This window comes from Peromyscus californicus, unplaced genomic scaffold (genome assembly GCF_007827085.1).
Source record: "Peromyscus californicus insignis strain IS unplaced genomic scaffold, ASM782708v3 Scaffold_2__1_contigs__length_46816999, whole genome shotgun sequence".
NCBI lineage: Eukaryota > Metazoa > Chordata > Mammalia > Rodentia > Cricetidae > Peromyscus > Peromyscus californicus.
Genome location: NW_026294540.1, coordinates 37,738,328 through 37,759,867, shown reverse-complemented (window position 1 = coordinate 37,759,867; position 21,540 = coordinate 37,738,328). Strand labels below are relative to the sequence as shown.

General features: G+C 47.5%; 1 long non-coding RNA gene across 2 annotated transcripts in view; it reads left to right on the top strand.

The window, feature by feature from the left end:
• LOC128120438 (uncharacterized) overlaps positions 1-21,540 on the top strand; it is a 94,974-nt gene that overhangs the window by 55,683 nt on the left and 17,751 nt on the right. The window contains exon 1 of one of the 2 annotated variants that reach the window (XR_008221877.1): positions 4,946-5,132. The exons of the other annotated variant lie outside the window; for it this stretch is intronic. This is a non-coding gene — a long non-coding RNA (uncharacterized LOC128120438). Of the gene's footprint in view, positions 1-4,945; positions 5,133-21,540 lie in introns of those variants that run through there. 2 annotated transcript variants of the gene reach the window in all.

The window sequence follows — 21,540 nt, the reverse complement described above, 5'->3', positions numbered from 1 at the left end:
ATGGTCTGCTTCAGTTCCTGCTTCCAGGTTCCTGCTTCCTTGAGTTCCTGCCCGGACTTCCCTCCATGATGGACTATATAACCTGTAAGCCAAATTAACCCTTTCCTCCCAGGTTACTTTTGGTCATGATGTTTTATCACAGCAGTTGAAACTTAACAATCCTTAATAGTCAACCTTGCAGCAGAACACGGTATCAGAACCCCAGCATGACCTAGTAAAACCTGCACTGCGGTCATCTCTCTCATGTATCCCCCTCTTCCTCACCCCCATCCAGCACCCTCCACCCGCAAGGCTCTAGCTAGGTGCTGGGCTGAGGGTGACATGGCTTGACCTGAGCCCTAGTCCTGCTGCTGCTTCTGGTCTACTTGTTTGTTTTTAAAGTTTGTTTTTGGTTTTATTTTGTTCTTTTTTCTTTCTTTGTTTCTTTTCTTTTCTTTCTTTCTTTTTCTTTTTTTTTTCTTTCTTTTTTGAGACAGGGTCTTTCTATGTAGCTCTGGATGTCCTAGAACTTTCTATGTAGACCAGGTTAGCCTGGAACTCCTTCTGCCTTTGTCTGCCAAGTGCTGGGATTAAAGGCCCCGCTCCGTATTGTTTGAACACATACAGCATGTTGACCTCAGGGCCTTTACACTCACCAGACACCTTTTCTCCTCCGCTCTCCTAGTCCCACATATTTTCTCACAGGAATAATGTTTTTCACGCGTTTGCTGTCAGCCGCCCGCAGCAGGGCACCTTGCTGTTTCATGCCACCTTCCCAAAGCCCTGCGGGACCTGTGTGTGTCCCACTTTCTCTAGTGAGAGATCACTCACTGTTTTGGCTCAGCACTCTCCTCCACCTCTGCGACTGTAAGGCGCTGAGGTGACCTTGTGCGTGGTCAGTTCTGCTGGGAGCTACATTAAATGTGCCCTGCTGGAGGCTGGGGCAGAGGGGAGTCAGTGAAGAGGAAAGAAGCCTGGTGTGGTGGTACCTCCCTGTAACCCCAGCACTAGAACACTTGGGAGGTTTCCTACTTGACTTGACAAACCTAGAGTCACCTCACAAGGGAATCTCAACTGAGGGTTTGCTCAGATTGGTTTGGCCTATGGGTGTGTCTGTGGGGGATGGTTGTGACTGCTAATTGATGAAGGAGGGTCCAGCCCACGGTGGGCGGTCCCATCCCTAGGCAGGTGGTGCTGGGCTGTATAAGAAAGTATAGTAATTCAGCAAACAGCTTTTCTCCACAGTTTCTACGTCAAGTTCCTATTTGAGTTCCTGCCACGACTTTCCTCCGTGATGGACTACGATCTGGAAATATGAGACCTTTTCTCCACTAAATTGCTTTTGGACAGAGTGTTTTATCACAGCAACAGAGAGGAAACAAGAACAGGAGGATCAGGAGTTCAAAGTCATCCCTAGCCACATAATAATTCAAGGCCATCCTGGGCTACGTGTGATGCTCTCTAAAAGGAGGCGGAGGAAATGTTGAGAGTCTTGCTCATGACTTTATTGCTTCTGGGGCTAGAAACAAGGCCACCACAGGCTGGGAGTGCCTCCCAGAATCCACACAGCTAAAATAAAAGGGACAAATGGCTCCCAGCATCGTTACCAGCAAGGCATTTGGGGAATATGAATTCCACTAGGAATTAGTCATTCTAAATTGCTTTATTTGGTTTTAACTTAGAATAGAACCTAAATTATTCAGCTAGGGAGGGGGAGGGAGGGGGCAGGAGCCAGTTGCCAGGCCTGGCATCCACCTTACACAGTCATGGTTAGGAGAGCAATGACATCTGTCTGGGGGTGGCCTTGCGAGCTGGTGGGCTGCCTGATACCTTCTGGATTTGGTAAAAGCCCCCTGGGATGTGAGACTTAACAGGCACGATTTCCCATCAGCAATACACCCGTTCTTTTTACTCTGTCCTTGCTTGAGAAATGATGTCACTGTTCCTCTCCTCTTAAAAAAAACAAAACAAAACAAAAAAAAACCCCAAACCTCTATAACTGGGTGTGGTGGTGCACGCCTGTAATCCAGCACTCAGAGGGCTGAGGCGGGAGGATCACGAATTGGAGACTAGCCTGGACTATATAGTGAAACAGAGTCTCAAAAATAAAACAAAACAAAACAAAAAATTAAAAAAGAATCCCTTCCCTCAACCCCCATCCACCACCATCCTCCACAACCTCCAGCCACCGTCAGCTTTGCGACAACTCTACACCCAAAGCCTCCACAGCCCCACTTCGCCTCTCTGCTAGGTTTCCCTGGCTGATTCCACACTAACCACTAACTACGCACCTAAGAGTCCCACGGCCTCCAAGGTCAGGGCTAGCCCTCAGCCAACTCAACACAGGTAGACACAATTGCTTACTCTGTCTTTTGGGGGGAACCTTGGTCTTGGCTCGCTGGACCCCACATTGCTTGGTCCCCCGGGGTCTCCCCCCATCTTCCTGGTAGTCTCCTGTGGCTGGATCTCACAGCTCAGACCTCAGACCTCTGTACTAATTCTCTGGTCTACCAGTTTTCAAACCATCACTTCATCAATAACCCCAAAATTTCTGTCTCCAGGCTAGACTCCTCTTAAACCACAGATTCACATGTACAATTGTCTTCTGGATTTCTCTACTTTGATGTTCAGATAGACACCTGAAACCTGCAAAATAATCCCCAGCAAGATGTAGAGACATAAACCTGTACTTCTAGCATTCCAGAGTTGAGGCAGGAGGATAACCAATTTATTTTCCTTTAAAAAAAAAAGACTTTTATTTTTGAGAGAGAGAGAGAGAGAGAGAGAGAGAGAGAGAGAGAGAGAGAGAGAGAGAGAGAGAGAGAGAGTATATGTTATGTGCATGTGTGTTCAGGTACCTGCAGAGGCATCAGATCCCCTGGAGTTAGGAGCAGCTGTGAGCTGCCCATTGTGGGTGCTGGTAACCAAACTCTGATCCCCTGGAAGAGAGAGCAGCAAGTGCTTTTAACCACTGAGCCATTGTTCTAGCTCAGTGGTTCACAACCTTCCTAATGCTGTGACCCTTTAATACTGTTCCTCGTGTTGTGGTGACCCCCAACCATAAAATTATTTTCATTGCTACTTCACAACTGTAACTTTGCCACTGTTACAAATCATAATGTTAACATCTGTGTTTCCCGATGGTCTTTGGGGACACCTGGGAAAGGGTCATTCAATCCCCAAAGGGGTTGAGACCCATAGGTTGAGCATCGCTGTTCTAGCTTCACGCTTCCCTGTTTATGGGTCGGTTTGTTCATGTGTGAAGTGGGGCCACTATCTTTCCAAGAGAACTCTGGTAAGCTGGTGTGAAAGAACCTGTAATGAGACGTGTTTAAGCCTCATGGATGGTGACCATGCTGGTTCTGATTAAAGAAGGACACCCCCAGGTCCTGTCTTGTGCTAGGACTGAACCTGCCGGGGAGGTGGAAATCCAGGGATGGAGTCGGGGATCTGGGCCAAAGCTAGGGGAGCTGGTTCCTGTGCTGTGTGTGAGTGTCTCGGTGACCATTGCCTCCACCACCAGCCTGCACCTAGTGGGTACAGAGAGAACAAGAGACATTCCTGCAGGCAAATGAGGTGCTTGATGTAGGGGCTATTTCCAGAACAAACTGACTTCCCGTTTTGTGTCTGGAGTTTAATGAAAATCCCTGCCCAGATTAAAGACTTTTCTTTTGCCATGCTGGGGACTGAACCCAAGGTCTTGCACATGCTGGGCAAGTGCTTTACCCACTGAGCCACACGTCCAGCTCCCCAATGGGGAATTCTAGGCAGGCACTCTGAGCCATGTTCCCAGCCCCTTATTGGTGGATTCTAAGCAGGTGCTCTACCACTGAGCCACAACCCAGACCCTCACTGGGGGATTCTAGGCAGGTGCTCTACCACTGAGCCACAACCCAGACCCTAACTGGGGGATTCTAGGCAGGTGCTCTACCACTGAGCTACACCCCAGACCCTCACTGGAGGATTCTAGGCAGATGCTCTACCACTGAGCCACACTCCAGCCCCTCCTCACTGGGGGATTCTAGGCAGGTGCTCTACCACTGAGCTACACCCCAGCCCCTCATTGGGGGTTCTAAGCAGGTGCTCTACCACTGAGCTACACCCCAGCCCCTCACTGGGGGATTCTAGGCAGTGCTCTACCACTGAGCCACACCCCAGCCCCTCATTGGGGATTCTAGACAGGTGCTCTACCACTGAGCTACACCCCAGACCCTCATTGGGGGTTCTAGGCAGGTGCTCTACCACTGAGCCACACCCTAGTCCCTCACTGGGAGATTCTAGGCAGGTGCTCTACCACTGAGCCACATCCCAGACACTCACTGGGGGGTCTAGGTAGGTGCTCTACCACTGAGCCACACCCCAGCCCCTCACTGGGGGATTCTAGGCAGGGGCTCTACCACTGAGCTACACCCTAGCCCCTCACTGGAGGTTCTAGGCAGGTGCTCTACCACTGAGCTACACCCCAGCCCCTCACTGGGGGGTTCTAGGCAGGTGCTCTACCACTGAGTCATACTCCAGCCCCTCACTAGGGGTTCTAGGCAGGTGATCTACCACTGAGCCACACTCTAGCCCCTCACTGGGGGATTCCAGGCAGGTGCTCTACCACTGAGTCACACTCCAGCCACTCACTGGGGGTTCTAGGCAGATGCTCTACCTATTCTATGCTTGGATTTCTTTGTCTATTCAAAGTTATTATTTTAAAGTCAGGGTTTCTCTACACAGCTCAGACTGTCTTTGATCCCACGCTCCTTTTGTCTCAGCCTCCTGAATGCTGGGATTACAGGCATATGCGACCACATGTTCAGATGGATTTCTTGATTAGATGATAAATATGGGCTTGAGGGGTGTTCAGATACCCCTCCTCAGTTGTGTGCCCTGTGGGAGTCAGGGATATCCTGGGTCTGTGGGAATCCAGAATAGCCCTGGGAGATGTGCCTCCTGCAGAGGCCTGATCAGCCCTTCAAGTTGGCAAGTAATTAACTCGCCTAATTAAGGCATGCAGGCACAGGGCTCCTACCGGGACGCTCCTGGGGAGCGGTGACATCCACCACTGCAAGGGTCTCAGGCTCTGTTGAAACTGCACAGCACGGGCGAGAGAAGATTAATTAAAAAGCAGGTTGAGGAAGCATTGCACCCTGGGAGAAAAGGCCTCGGTGAGCACCAGGGAGAGCTGGGGTCCCTGGATGGGTGGGGTGGGGTGGGGATGGCTCCTCTATGTGGGCTTGGGAATGGGATGGGGAAAGAGCCACAGCACCCGCCAGGCACCTACTTGCTGATGAGTTATTTTGCATGCACTGCATTCGATTTTGCTGAAATGCTGGGGCATCTCTTCTTGTCCTCAAAGCACAGGCATGGGAAGGCTGAGCTTTCTGTGGGCAAGGAAGAAGGCTCTCATCTACGCCATATACCTCTGAGTGGGAGGCTCCTTTCGGGGGACTATCAGAAACTCTTCCAAAGACCTAAACGGATGGATGGAGTATTGTGGGTCCCCATGGCAGCCACCTCTGCCCCAGTTCCTTAGAATTGCTGTATCTCAGTGGCCTCCAACCTCTGCCTTTAGCTCCTTGTTCTATGGCTGTCTCCCTGCTCCCTCTTTGCCCTTTGCAGTCAATTGCAGGGCAGATAATGCTGTCACCTGCTGCCTTCCCCGTGTCCTTGTCTGGGCACTTTGCAAGCTGGGAGGTTGTTCTCTCTCCCCAGAAGAGTGTAGCCCCCAGGGGGAGGCCTGCTTAGAGCAGGTGCAAAGTCATTCCTTCAGCAACTGCCAAGTCCCTGCTGCATGTCTGATGCTGTCCTAGGTACTGCGGGGGGTGGTGTGGAAAACGTGGGAGTGTGGGACCCCTGCTCCCTTGTGGGTGACTTCCAACCTCACAGGTAGGGTGGGGAGGAGGCCAGAAAGAGGCGGTCAGATGTTTCAGGTGGTACCACGTGCTACTTCAGAGCACTTGAGGGTAGGAAGGTACATGAGGACTGGTTATGGAAGATCTTTCTGTAGAGAAGACATCTATAGGTTGAATTGTGTCCCCCAGATTTATATGTTCAAGTCCCAACTTCTGTTACTTTAGCATGTGATTGTATTTGGAGATAGATTCTTCCCAGTACTAGGGATGAGACTCAAGGACTCTTTTAGTCTAGGCAGATGCTCTACCACATCCCAGCTCCTCACTGGGGGATTCTAGGCAGGTGCTCTACCACTGAGCCACACCCCCAGCCCCTCACTGGGGGATTCTAGGCAGGTGCTCTACCACTGAGCCACACCCCAGCCCCTCACTGGGGGATTCTAGGCAGGTGCTCTACCACTGAACCACACCCCCAGCCCCTCACTGGGGGATTCTAGGCAGGTACTCTACCACTGAGCCACACCCCCAGCCCCTCACTGGGGGATTCTAGGCAGGTGCTCCACCACTGAGCCACACCCCAGCCCCTCACTGGGGGATTCTAGGCAGGTGCTCTACCACTGAGTCACACCCCAGCCCCTCACTGGGGGATTCTAGGCAGAGGATCTACCACTGAGTCACACCCCAGCCCCTCACTGGGGGATTCTAGGCAGGTGCTCTACTACTGAGCCACACACCCTACTCATTGTTGGAGAATTTGCATGGTTGCTATCAAGAGTCCCAGTGGAGGATGAATCAGAGAAATCAAAGAGTGTCCTCATTGACCTGTTCAGGGACTCTCAGCCTCTGCAATCCCCATTGCCCAGGGAACTGAGACTGCAGGGCAGATCAACCCCCACCTCCACTCCAGATCTATAGAGAAAGAGCACATAGTGGAAGCTGTGAGCCCTGCCGGACCCAGGTTGAGAATCTGGCAGAATAGTGTGTGGACTGCAGCTTAGATCTTGACGTTAGACAAGTTACTTACGTTCTCTCAGAGTCTCTGTTCCCTCCTTTGAAAGGTGGTGGTTGTAATGGACACTTTGAAGGGATTTTTGTGCAAGAGGAAGGAGATGATGGATTCAGGGCTAGGTCAAGAGCAAACTCTGCATCACGGAAATGTGGTAATTGTAGTAGGTGTTGTGTGTGTGTGTGTGTGTGTGTGTGTGTGTGTGTGTGTGTGTGTGTGTGACTGTGGAGGTCAGAAGAGGGCGTAGGATCTCCTGGAGCTGGCATCACAGGCAGCTGTGAGCTTCCTGATGGAGGTTCTGGGAACCGAGCTCAGGTCCGGTGCAAGAGCAGCATTTGCTCCTAACCACTGAGCCATCTCTCCAGCCCCTCCGCCTTATTTTTTGAGACGGGGTCTCTCATTGAACATGAAGCTCATTGATTGGTCTAGGCTGGCTGGCCAATGAGCTCCAGGGCTTGACTCCACTCCTCCAGTGCAGGATTGCAGACACGTGCCAATCCGCCTGATTTTTATTGGGGACCCAAACTCAGGTCCTCACGCTTGCTTGGCAGGTGCTTTACCAACTGAGCCACCTCCCCAGCCCCTAATTACATTTTAAGACCCTCTCGGGCATGGCACACAACTGTTTACTGTGTATTGGGGTTTCTTGTGCCAAATTCAGACCAGCTGCTAATCAGGGTCCCCTGGGGAGCACATCTGCTCTCGATCTGGTATGGCAATTTCTTTCTTTCTTTCTTTTTTTTTTTCTTTTTTAAACCAGTAAAATCAAGTGCTCGTGGCTGGTGGGGTAGTTGTGTGCAGATGTGTAAGTGTGTATGTGTGTGCACATGAGTGTATGTGCATGTGAGTGTGTTTTTTAAAAAAAAAAAAGCCCTGACAGATTGACTGCATCAGCACACAACGCACAGCCCTATCTCTGCCAGACTTAAACTGCTGTGCAAATAGATCCCTAGTCCTTAGGACAAGTCCTCAGGACCCACAGTCTCGAAGGAGCCTTGTACTGGAGAAGCCCAGCTTCCAAAGCAGGAGGAACTGTACTTGTTTGCCTTTGATTGAAAATCGACAGTCTGGTTTTCTCTAACTTAATTTAGATATGAGTCCACAATTTGTCAGGAGATAAATGGATGTGGGGTGTTAGGGGAACACAATTAAATGCTCCTTAGGTTTGTGTTGGGAACAGATGTGTAGTTCCTGGCCCTTCCAAGCTGTTCCTGTGCAAGTGAGGGGTGGCTACCCATGCTGCATAGGGAGAAGGGAGGGAGAATCCACCTCTGGGGCTGTGCCAGCTAGAACCTTCTAAATCACTTTGGGGAAAGGTCCTGCCTAGAGACAGCAGAGGGGCTGGAGAGATGGCTCAGTGGGTAAAGTTCTTGTCCCAGAAGCATGAGGACCCAAGTTTGATACCCAGAACCCACATCAAAAGCCTGGTGTAGGCCGGGCGGTGGTGGTGCATGCCTTTAATCCCAGCACTCGGGAGGCAGAGCCAGGCGAATCTCTGTGAGTTCAAGGCCAGCCTGGACTACCAAGTGAGTTCCAGGAAAGGCGCAAAGCTACACACAGAAACCCTGTCTCAAAAAAACAAAAAAAAAAAAAAAAAAAAACAAAAAAAAACCTGGTGTAGCGGCATGTGTCTGAAACCACAGCACTGGAGGAGGGGACAGGGAGAGTCCTGAGGTTTGCTGGTTAACCACTGTTATTGAATCCATGAGCCCCAGGTTCAATTGAGAAAGCCTGTCTCAAGAAAGATAAGATAGAAGGTGACTGACTAGGACATCTTATATCATTCCCTGACACACACACACACACACACACACACACACACACACACACACACACACACACACACTTACACACCTGTGAATACTTACATGTTCATATAACACGCACAACTGCCCCACTGGCCGCGCAGACTTGATTTTGCTGGTCACATTAGAACACCCCGTGGCTGTGTCTCCAGGCACATCCCACCCAGCCCAGATGCAGTGCTTGCCACCTGGAATTTTCTCCTTGCCCTACCCACAAACCACCCCAAACCACCCTCTAGATCCAGAGCTCAGAGATTAAAGACACCTCCCCTCTCCCTCCCAGATGGCAGCTGATGAAGCCCCTGATTACATGAGACTTTGAGCTGGGGAGAGGTGAGGAGTTGGGCCCCTGAGAAGGTATTAAAATGTACTAGAGAGGCACCATCTGTGACAATGGCCTAGATAAAGGCCCATGGTAGTGTCTGAGGGGCCCCTGCCTCTCCACAGCCAGATGAGAACTGTTTCTGTATGTGTGTACCCTGGGAGCCCCATGGGGTCTGCTTGCGTTTGCCTCCCAGGAACTGGGATTACAAGTGTGCATACCACCATGCCTGGATTTGGTTTTAAAATAAAAGGTTTTGGGGCTCAAACTCAGGTCCTCATGCTGGCATGGCGGTTACTTTACTGACTGAGTCATTGCCCCAGCCTTAGAGCTGCCTTGAGGGGACACAGTTTCATAGCAGGACTGGAGTTTCCATTAGACAAGGATGTTACCAGGTCCAGGGACTGCTGGGGTTCGGTCATCATCCTAAATTCAGACACCAAAACCCGGCATCCCAGCATCTTGGTATGTGACCTCACATAGAGAGCCTTAGAAAGTCTATAGTGAGATTATTCAGGCAGGCCCAGTCTAATCTCACTGGTGTCCTCATCAGAAAAGGACATTGAATTGGGTATGATGATGCATGCCTGCCCGTCCCAATATGTGAGAGGCTAAGGCAAGGGGATTGTGATTCTGAGGCCAGCCTGGGTTGCATCGTGAGACTGTGTCTCAAAAAAGAGTCAAAAAAACTGGTTGGGGTTTTCATGAGGACCTGAGTTCAATTCCTAGAAGCTACACAGAAAGCCAGACTGTGCACACTTGTAATCCCAGAGCTCTGTGCACACTTGTAATCCCAGAGCTCTGTGCACACTTGTAATCCCAGAGCTCTGTGCACACTTGTAATCCCAGAGCTCTGTGCACATTGTAATCCCAGAGCTCTGTGCACATTGTAATCCCAGAGCTCTGTGCACATTGTAATCCCAGAGCTCTGTGCACATTGTAATCCCAGAGCTCTGTGCACATTGTAATCCCAGAGCTCTGTGCACACTTGTAATCCCAGAGCTCTGTGCACATTGTAATCCCAGAGCTCTGTGCACACTTGTAATCCCAGAGCTCTGTGCACATTGTAATCCCAGAGCTCTGTGCACACTTGTAATCCCAGAGCTCTGTGCACACTTGTAATCCCAGAGCTCTGTGCACACTTGTAATCCCAGAGCTCTGTGCACACTTGTAATCCCAGAGCTCTGTGCACACTTGTAATCCCAGAGCTCTGTGCACACTTGTAATCCCAGAGCTCTGTGCACACTTGTAATCCCAGAGCTCTGTGCACACTTGTAATCCCAGAGCTCTGTGCACACTTGTAATCCCAGAGCTCTGTGCACACTTGTAATCCCAGAGCTCTGTGCACACTTGTAATCCCAGAGCTCTGTGCATACTTGTAATCCCAGAGCTCTGTGCACACTTGTAATCCCAGAGTTCTGTGCACACTTGTAATCCCAGAGCTCCCTGGAACTCTCTCAGTCAGCCTCAGCCTACCTGACAAACCCCAGGCAATGAGAGACCTTGCCTCAAAGAAACAAGGTCAACAGTGTTCTGAGGAATGACACCCAAGGTTGACCTCTGGCCTTCAGAAGTGTGTGCGCTCTCTCTCTCTCTCTCTCTCTCTCTCTCTCTCTCTCTCTCTCTCTCACACACACACACACACACACACACACACACACACACACAAAGGAAAGTTTTTTTTTTTTTAACAAAAGCAATAGAACAAAGATAGACATTTGGATGTAATAGGCACGATGATGGCTCACCAGTTAAGATTTATTGCTGTTCTTTCAGAGGACCTGGGTTCCGTTCCCAGCACCCATTTCAGGCAGCACACAACCACCTGTAACTCCAGCTCTAGGGGATCTGTACTCTTCTAGCCTCAGAGGACACTCACACATGTGTGGCAGACATACAAACATGTACAAAAAATAAAATTAAAAAATGTATGATGTCTACAGGGAGAAAGCTGTGAATCTTGGAGTTACTCAATCACAGAATGCATTTGAGAAAAAGGCTTGGTGTGGGATCCATCCTTCAAGGCCCCCTGAAAGAAACAGCCTGGCTGATGAGCTGATTTTGAACTTCGGTTCCTCAGGACTGTTTGATGATGGATTTCTGTTGTTTTGGTCCTGCCTGCCCCTAAGCTTGTACTAACAGATGAATGCATACTGAGTCAATGGGGAGAGAGAGGATAGCATCTGGGGATTAACTTCCAGCTAAGACAGTGGGGAATGGTGACTTCCTCTGGGCTTTTTTTGTCCCCTGACCCACTTCTAGACTGCATTGAGTGTGTGTGTGTGTGTGTGTGTGTGTGTGTGTGTGTGTGTGTGTGTGTGTATTGCTTGTGTAAAGTACAAAGCTACAGAAAAAAAAAAAAGAAAGGCAGGCATGACAGTTCATGCCTGTGATCCTAGCGTCTGGGAGGCGGAGGCAGGAGGATTTGAAGTACAAGATCATTCTTGACTACATAATGAGTTCACAGTCAACCTTGGTTATATGAGACATAGACTCTAAAAACAAAACAAGAGGACTGCAGGGATGGGTTATGGTTAAGAGGATTTACTGCTCTGGCAGAGGACCCAGTTCAGTTTCCAGCACCCACATTAGGTGGCTCATAACTTCTTGCAACTTCATCTCCAAGGACTCCAGCTCCCTCTTCTGGCCCCCACCGGCACCTGCACTCATGTGCACACACCCACACATACACATAATTAGAAACAAAAATAAACCTCAAACCAAACCAAGCAACAACAAAAGCCAAAGGAAAGATGATTACATAATTAGGAGCCACTTTTTCTGACAGGCACAGTTGCTCTTGGGGTAAGAATCTTGTCCTTTTGGCATCCAGGGACTGCCTGGCCAGAGCGTGGGCCCACCCCACTGGAGCTCTGACCCCATATACAGTGATACTATTTCTGCCTGTGTCAACCACAGAAGGGATGAGTGACTACATCACACTGACACACACTGATGTTGAGCCATCTCTGGAGCTTGTGAGTCATTCAAGTGACTAACAGGAGCTATGGGAGGCCTGGGGGAAGCCCTTGAACTTACCATTGTGGAGGTCTTACTAGATTTATGGTTTTAAAAGGTTTATTTTGTTCTTATTTCTCTCTGTGTCTCTGTGTCTTTCTCTCTGTTTGTCTCTGTCTCTCTCTCTCTATGTGCCACATGTACAGATGCCCCCAGTGGTCAGCAGAGGGTGTTGGTCCCCTATGTGAGCCAGCCACCTGACAACATGGATGCTGGCAATGGAACCGGGGTCCCCTGGAAGAGCAGGAAATATCCTTAACCACAAGCCATCTCTCCACATCTTTCTTTTTTAATGCAGGGAATGGAACAAAGGTCTTGTAATTCTAGGGAAGAGCTCTGCCACTGAGCTACCTCTCTAATCCATGCAACTATATCTAGATAGCTATGTACACATATATTACTTTTGTTGATGTTATTTCTCCCAGTTTTTTAAAACTTGTTTTATTATGTTTTTATTCCTTTGTTTTGTGGGCATGTGTGTATGTGTGTGAGTCCACATGTGCCGTAGTGTAGGAGTGGAGGTCAGAGGACAACTCGTGGGTCTTGGGAATCAAACTCAGGTTGTCAGGTTTGGCTGCAAGTGCCTTTATCTCTCTTTTTTTTTTCTTTTTTCCCCTCTGAAACAAGCTATGAAGCCCAGACTGGCCTCTGGCTTCAGTCTCAGGAGTGCCCGCCCATGTCACCAGCAGGCGTCTTAGCTGGAGTTCAGTTAACTGAAGGTATATCTCTGCACCACCAGGGGGCAGTAGGGAGAGCGTGGGGCTAGCTCAGGTTGAAGAGTCCCCCTGGAACTAATCAGTGCTCATAACTCAAATGAGAGGGAACACTCCAGACAGCTCATTATGAGGGCATTGCTCTCCTCTGCTTTTTCAGAGTTGGACAACTTCCACTCAACCACAGCAAAGGCTGATAAAAAGGAAGCACAAACCCCTGTGGGCGAGAGGGGGAGTTTCTCCATTTCCCATGCTGTTCTCATGCATCTCCTTAAGTCTTCTTCTAGAAGTTATTTATTGGTTTATTTGTTTATTGCAGCACCAGAGATCGACCTTATGGCCTTACACATACGAGACAGGTGCTCTACCACTGAGCCACACCCCAGCCCCTCACTGGGGGATTCTAGGCAGGTGCTCTACCACTGAGTTACAATCCAGACCCTCACTGGGGGATTCTAGTCAGGTGCTCTACCACTGAGCCACACCCCAGCCCCTCACTGGGGGATTCTAGTCAGGTGCTCTACCACTGAGCCACACTCCAGACCCTCACTGGGGGATTCTAGACAGGTGCTCTACCACTGAGTCACACCCCAGTCCCTCACTGGTGGATTCTAGGCAGGTGCTCTACCACTGAGTCACACCCCAGCCCCTCACTGGTGGATTCTAGGCAAGCACCCTACTGCTGAGCTATATCCCCGGCCCTCTTCTTACTTTTAATTTTGAAACAGAGTCTCCCTAATTTGTCTACTGATCTTGAATTCACTCATTAGCCCAGGCTAGTCTTGAACTTGGAATCCTCCTGCCTCAGTCTCCTGAGTAGGTGATGTGACAGACCTGTGTTACCTAATTTCCTTAGAGTAATTATGGAAGGAGTGTTTCACACCCCAAATGAAGTCTTAGACCCAAAGATGCCCTCATGATTCAATAATTCTCCACATAGCCAGGAGTAATCAGAGTTAATGAGCTCCACCTCAGACTCTGTTCCCAAGCACATCGCCTTTGCCTGCCATCATTAAGGAGCTGGGTTTAAGAGGAGGATGTTCTGTTTGCTCTTTCCTGCATGGCCTGGATGCCTCATGGTGATGTATGAACAACCTCATTTTATTGCTCTGAAGTCACCCTGGGGCTCCTATAACCCTATGATCACCGAAATAAACATGGAAGATGAATCGCACCCCCAAACCACCTCCTTGGAAAATTAATTTTTCTCATTGTTGGAAAACAACCATTTTCTGAGTGGTTCCATGTCAAAGCAGGGGAGGCTAAAGGCCTTGTTTTTTTTTCTTCCTCTCCCATCTTGATTCATCTGTTGGAGTCTTCTGAGAATTCCATTTTGAAAATGTAATTGACCATACACAAAACAAAGGCCGCTGATGGCTTCATGAGCGAGTATCTGTATGTATACAGTATTTGATGGGATAATTTTACCGCAATTTAATTACGACGCTGCATGGCATTATCAATTCGTGTCCAATTAGGCTCAAGCCATCAACTATTGAATACATTATGAATTTTGTTTAAATCAGCCCCGTGGATGCTATAACCAACACCATAATGCCAGAACAAGATGATATCACCTCGTGAACTTAACCCTCTGATCCCCACTGAAATGTGGGTGTGCGACCCTAAAAATAGTTAAAGAAGTAACAACTTTGCAATTCGCATGGGCATGCACATAAGTCACAGCATAACTCATGCAGCAAGTTCTAGGAGCCACAAAGAGGCCCTTCAAGAAAAAAAATCAGGAATAAAATAATAACTAGTGCCCTGCCAAAGGAAAGAGGGGAGCGGAGAGGTCCGGAGTGGACCCAGCTCCGACCCTCCCACCTGCAGCAGACATTTAGAATGAGATGCATGGGTTAGTTAGATACTCTGTCTTTTTGTTTTTCTAGCTTAGAAAAGGGCAGAGGCTTAACAACCGATCACCAACATCTTGTTACACCCTCCTTCCCAACCATGAAATCTGTGTCCCTGTCCTCGGGCCCAACTACTTGGCCACACTCTAAGATTTGTGTCACTTTTAGGTGGAGGAACTGAGGAAATGGGGTCTGAAACACTCTTTTGTTTTATATTGTTTTTGTTTTTTGAGACAGAGTTTTTCTGTGTAACTCTGGCTGTCCTGGAACTCCTTCTGGACCAGGCTGGCTTCAAACTCAGAGATCCTCCTGCCTCTGCCTCCTGAGTGCTGGCTGGGATTAAAGGTGTGCCCTGCCCCCACAGTGAAACATTCTTTCTGTAAATATTCTAGAAGAGTCTGGGACTGGAGACCCAGGCCTGTCATCACACGATGCAGGAGGATAAGTTTAAGTCCTGCTTGGGGTACAAAGTGAATTCAAGGCTAGCTGGGCAACCTAGTGAGACCTGGTCTCAAAATAAAAAAAATAAGAAAAAAGGGCTGGAGACATGGCTCAGTGGTAGAGCTCCTGCCTAGAATCCCTCACTGAGGGGCTGGGGTGTGGCTCAGTAGTAGAGCACTTGCCTAGAATCCTCCATTGAGGGGCTGGGGTGTGGCTCAGTAGTAGAGCACTTGCCTAGAATCCTCCATTGAGGGGCTGGGTGTGACTCAGTGATATAGTACTTATTTAAAATCCACCAGTCTTTCCACCTGACCCTGTCTTGGTGACTGAGAAATCATCAAATGCTTTGGCCCCCTGAGTAACCATGTGGATGAAAATGCACCTATTGGAATTGTGAGCTAGAAAGAAGTCACTATTGTGTCAAGTCACTTAGCTGGCATGGTTATTTGTTAATGCACAAAGTCTCTTTTATGCTGACTAATAAAAATTTTTGGAAAAAAAGTGGGATGTAGTAGAACTTAGAAAATCCATCAGTTTGTGTCAACTATTTGTTATGCGTCTGAAAAGATCTCTGAGGAATGAAGGCCAGGGAGTCTCCTACAGCATTCAGGGTCATTTTGGCTCTGAATGGTTGATACACAAATCTATGTCTCAGACATACTCATTGGCATCATGGGTATAGTTAATTTGATCATCCCAAGTCTTATGTTTATAAAATGAAACTTCTCTGCCTTCCTTCATTTATTAATTTGTTCATTTGTTACTTCCTTCCTGGATGCCTGGATTCATCTTTTCTTTTTTAAAATAATTTTTATTGTTTTAAAGTTATGTATGTGGGTATGTGCACATGAGTGCAGATGCCCATGGAGGCCAGAAGAGGGCCTCAGAGCCTATGGATCTGGAGTTATAGGCAGTTATGAGCAGCCCAACATGGGTGCTGGGAACTCTGAAGAGTAGCAAGTGCTCTTAATTGATGAACCACCTCTCCAGTCACACTTGTTCGTATTTTTTGATCATCAGGGTATGTTTATGCTTAGAGGTGAGAAGGAAATAGTGATAATAATGCACATAAAATCATCAAATTTTCATGTTTGTAATACCTCAATAAAGCTGATTAAAACCAAGAATGCTAAGTAAAAATTTAAAAAAAAGAAACAGTTATAATGTCAATAAGGATAGGCCTAAGTTTTTGAGAGCTTGGCACACAGCAGGCATCACACTGAATGTCACATGTGCACTGGGAGGTTTAATGCCCAACCACCACCCTACGATAGGGAGTAGCAATAACCCCCACTCTCTGCTGTAGAACATGGCCACCATCTTCATAAGCTCTGCTGTGCCTATTTGCAAGAGTCCATCATGATTGGAATTGTTAACCACTGATTTTCCCTCACAGAAGGAGGGATGGGGAAGGTCCCTGGACCCTCACTGAGCTGCCAGCTGCTCATTCCAGCCGTTTCTATGCCACTCTTCCCTAACTGAACAAGGCCTTGAGGCCCTTGGAGTTGTTAGGGTGTATCGTTGGGAAAGGTTCATGGGAAGGGGCTCAATCTAGCGGCTATGGAAAAGCCAGCATCCATTTGCTGATGAAGAGTTTCCAGTGTGGCTGCTTTGGTGGCACCCATGTTCTGTGAGTAAGCCCAGCACACTCACGGGCTCCACTTTGGATTGTGATTGGGGCCTTAGGAGGAGGGGGTTGACATTGTGTCTCCCCAAGGAAGGGAGTCTCCCAAAGCTTTCATTTTACAGTTGAGAGAACTAGAGTCATGGGAAGGACACCTCTGGGAATGGGCAGAGCTGGTACCTGGGTTTGACCCCTGGAGGCTCTGTAAGTCACAGCCAGGAAGACTCCACTTGTCAGCCATGCCTCTGAATGACGATCTGTTTTCCCACTACCCACTTATGGACTTCAGAGACTCCAGACAGGGTAGGGGATGTAGCTCTGGTGGTAGAGTGCTTATTGGCTATGCGAGGACTCCTGGGTTCCATCTCCAGCATTGCATAAAACTGAGTGTGCATACATGGAGGGCCAGAATTCAAAGTCATTCTCAGCTACATAGTGAGTTCAAGGCCAGCCTGGGCTACATGAGACCCTGTCTCAAAAACAAAACAAAGACTTCATACAATTCTTAGGGTAAAGTCCAACAGTATCAGCTGGCTGCAAGGCCTTGGTGGTCAGGCCCCTGCTTGCCTTTGCCTTCCCACCCTGTCATGTACAGTATCTGTGGGGATAGCCTTCAGAAAGTTGTGGATGTTTGAAAAAGTGGATTGTACCCAGTTCTATGCATTTTTCTTGTATATGCATGCCTATGATAAAGTTTATAAATGGGACGTAGTAAGAGATTAAGAATATTGACTAATATTTTTAATTATTAAGAATTAAGATGGGGAGATGGCTCAGCCAGTAAAGTGTGTTCTGGACAAGTCTGACGACCTCAGTTCATATCTTTAGCATCCACATAATAATGATAAAATGCTGGGTGTGGCATCAAGTGTCCATAACCCAAGTGTGGGTGGGGGATCCCTGGGACTCATTGATCAGCCAGCCTGTCTACATCAGTGAGCTCCAGGATCAGTTGACAGACCCCATCTGTGGTGGTGGAAATGAGACTGGTCCCCATAGGCTCATGTTTGAATACTTGATCCCAGTTGGTGGAACTGTTTGGGAAGGATTAGGAGGTGTGGCCCTGTTGGAGGAGGTGTGTCACTGGGAGTGGGCTTCAAGGTTTCAAAGCCCATGTCAATTCCAGTGTACTCTCTGTTTTCTGTTGGTGGTTTGGGATATGAGCTCTCAGTAGCCACTCCAGTGCCATGCCATGCCTGCCTGCTGTCATTCTGCCCACCACGGTGGTGATGGACACTTGCCCTCTTGAACTATAAGTTTCCAAACAAACCTTCCTTCTATAAGTTGCCTTGGCTATGATGTTTTATCACAGCAATTGAAAAGTAACTAATATATCATCTCAAAAAAATTAGGTGAAGAGTGAATGAATGAGGAAGACATTGATGTTGATTTCTGGCCTCTACATGTACAAACACATGTGCACAAATATATACACATGCATATACCCACAAGAGTGTGCACACATATGTACACAAAACTGCTAACTAATAATAAGTAGAACAATTATGACAACATATAGTAATAAAGTTATGACGTCTCTTGTGTTTCTCAAAATACCTTACTCGACTTTGGGACTTTGGTCTAGTGGCTGTGTTCCCAGAAGACTCACATGCTGAAGTCTTGGTCCCCAATACATCAGTGCTCAGGGGTGGGGTTTTGGAGAGGTGATTGGATCTTGAAGGCTCTGACTTCATCTGACCTCAATGATGGAGACATTCATTGATGGGGTTACAGCTGAAAGGACTATTGGGTGGTGATGGAAATCTAGGATTTGGGACCTAGTTGAAGAGAGTGGACCCTTGAGGGTCTGTCCTTGGGGGACTAGATCTTACCGTGGTCCCTACTTTCCATCTCCTCTCTCTCTGCTTCCTGATAACCATGAGGTGAGCAGTTTTACACCACTACAATGTTTCTCTCCATGAAAGTTACAGAAGCAACAGAGCCCAGTGACCATGGACCTAAACCCCTCACACCCTGAGCTGAAATAAGCCATTCTTCAAGTTGATTCTCTCAGGGATTTTGTTATAGCAATGGGAAGCTGGTCACCAGCGAGGGGTAATTATACCCAATATGAGGCTGATTCTGACTTATCTAGAAAAATTGTAAAGTCCTCACTTGGGCAGCCAGAGTCCTAGCAATGACATACTGGGTTCTCAGAAGTGGCAAACATACACATTCCTAACCATGGGCCTGACAGCTCCCCAGAGCCTGTTCCCCCATTAACAGAGAGTAATGGCCGCCTATAACTGATCAGTGCTGTTTAGTCTTGAATAGCAGTCATTAGCTCTCACGTCCTTTGTCGTTACAAAGGACACCACTGAAAACTCCAACAGTGCCATTTGGCCGCTTGGTTCCTCCTGAAACTGTCCCTGTTTCTGTCTCCTGGGCAGCAGGGCACTGTTAGGATTACCCTGCCCGCTGATTAGGGATTCAGAGATGACTTAGTCATTTCAAGGTATTCTTAGGTGGCCAAGGAGAGGAAGCACAGGCTAGAGCATTCCTCAACATAGGCTGAGACTCTGCTCAGAGAGGGGGTGGGGGGTGGAGAGATGATGGTTCCATGTTGAAGAGTGTTGACTCTTGCAAAGGAGCCAAGTTTGGTTCCTAGTACCCATGTCGGGCAGTTTACAACAGCCTGTTATTCCAGTTCCAGGGGTCCAATGCCCTCTTCAGTGGGTACCTACACATACATGGCATACACATGCATTTGTGCATGTACACACACACACACACACACACACACACACACACACACACACACACCTCGAAAACAGAAAGTTATGTTGTTAGGTTTTTACCTGGTACCCATTCTCCTTTTCTCATTTTTTTACCCCCTCAAAATATTTATTTTTCTTTTTGTAAATACAGAGACCATTTTCATATGTCAGCAGCATCATTTCTTATTCACTTTTTCCTCCCTCCAACAATAAAACCCTCCCTGGAGCCTCCACGTACGAGCATGTCTTAGAGTTATTTGCATTCTGACAGCTTAAATCAAATATTTTAAAGCCAGCCATGAGGAAGGCAGTAAAATGCACTCCTGAGCCTCAGCCCAAACAAATAATAAAGAAAATCTCACATTGAAGTAATAAACAATAATAATACTGGCGGCTCATTAGAGTTCAAGATTCATAATCATGACGGACAAGTATTTTAATAAAAAAGGGAGAAGGTGATGAGAAACCAATTTTTTTTCTTTTTTTTTCTTTTGGTCTTTTCTCTTTATTTGGGCCTTGTTGTTGTGATTTTTTTTTTCATGGTTAGTTCTTGGGGTGAGAGAGTACTGAGTTATCCTGATGTTGATAGATAAATATGGCCAGGGAATGTTCTTGTAGGGGCCTAAGTAGAAGGGAAATAAATGCCACCATGAGCAATCGCTGAGTGAACATGAGTCATGTCACAGAGAAAACCTCCTACAGCTTCTTCTCACTACCCACCCACCTTGTTTCTGGCTGCACTATCCTCCATGCAGGAGAGAACCATGTTGGTTTAGGATCAGCCAGAGGGCCACCATGATGCCTCCTCTCTGCTGGGGTCTCCTTGGTAGTTGTAGATCCACAAATCATGTCACTTACATATAACCGAGTGACAAATTATAGTGGGCTCTTCCCTGATCCATGTTTCTGCTTTCAGTTTCAACCTGGGTCCAAAATATTAATGGGAAATTTCAGTAACAATGTACAACTTTTTTTTGTTTATTTTAAATCTATCCATTTCTCAAATTGTGGAAACAAGCAAAGTATGGAATCTTAAACAAAAGTTATGATATCATTACATTTTAGGCTAACAATATTTTTTTAAAATTCATTTTAGTGTTATATGTGTTTCTCTGTGTGCATGTGCACATGTGTATGTGCAGTACCCACAGAGGCCAGAAGAGGGCACTGGATTCCCCCAGAGCTGGAGTTAGAGGCAGGTGTGAACCCTAACAAAGGTGCTGGGAACTGAAGTTGGGTCTGCTACAAGAACTGGCAAGTGCTCTTAACTACAGGGACATCTCTCCAGCCCTGACTAATGACTTTTCAATTGTATTTGAAATGTGTTTTAAAGCAGATAAAAAACAGACAAATAATAAAGGTTATAATAATACCTCTTATAATAACGCTTGTCTTTTAAAAATTGCACTGTGTTCTAAGTGGCGGGATGGAATTTCATGTCATCTCCCCCTCTCCTTTCTGGGATGTGAATAATTCCTCTGTTCAGTGTGCATCGTCTACCCTACTGTCAGCTGCTTAGTAACCATCACAGTAGCCAGATCTGTTGTAATACTATGGTGGGCTTTGTTCAGGGAACTTTTATTTGACTTGATAAAGGCATTTAACTTAATGACTACCCCAGAGTTCTACAGTAGCAAAGCTGGTAATGGAGATATGCCAAAAAAAGCATCCAAGAAATGTAGAGTCCAGTACTATCAGCGGTCTTAGGCATCCACCGGCAGTCTTGGAGTGTCTTTCCAGTGGATACGAGGGGGGTATTGAATCTAAGTAGTCATCCACTTGAAATAACAGCCATTTTTGTTTTCCACAGTTTTTGTTTGACAGAAATCAAAGTGTGAATGAGCTAGGTGACTGTGATTTGGGGTCTCTCATGAGGTCCAATTAAGATGTCAGACAAAGGCTGAGAAGATGGTTTCGTATCTGCTGTACAATCATGAATACTCAAGTTCAAGCTCAAGAACTCACATTAGAAAGCTAGACATATCGGTGCATATACTTGTAATCCCAGTACTTGAGGTGTGGAGCCAGGCCAATCCTTGGGACTTGGTGGCCAGCCAGCCTAGCCAAGTCAGTGAGCTTTGGGAATTATCTCAAGAGAATAAAGTGGAGAGAGACTGAGAAAGTCCCCTGGGGCTGGCCTCTGGTCTCCATGTGTGCACATGTACATGTGCATACCCACTCCCCTACACACAAAGGTGTCAGTTGAGGCTGGTGCCGTC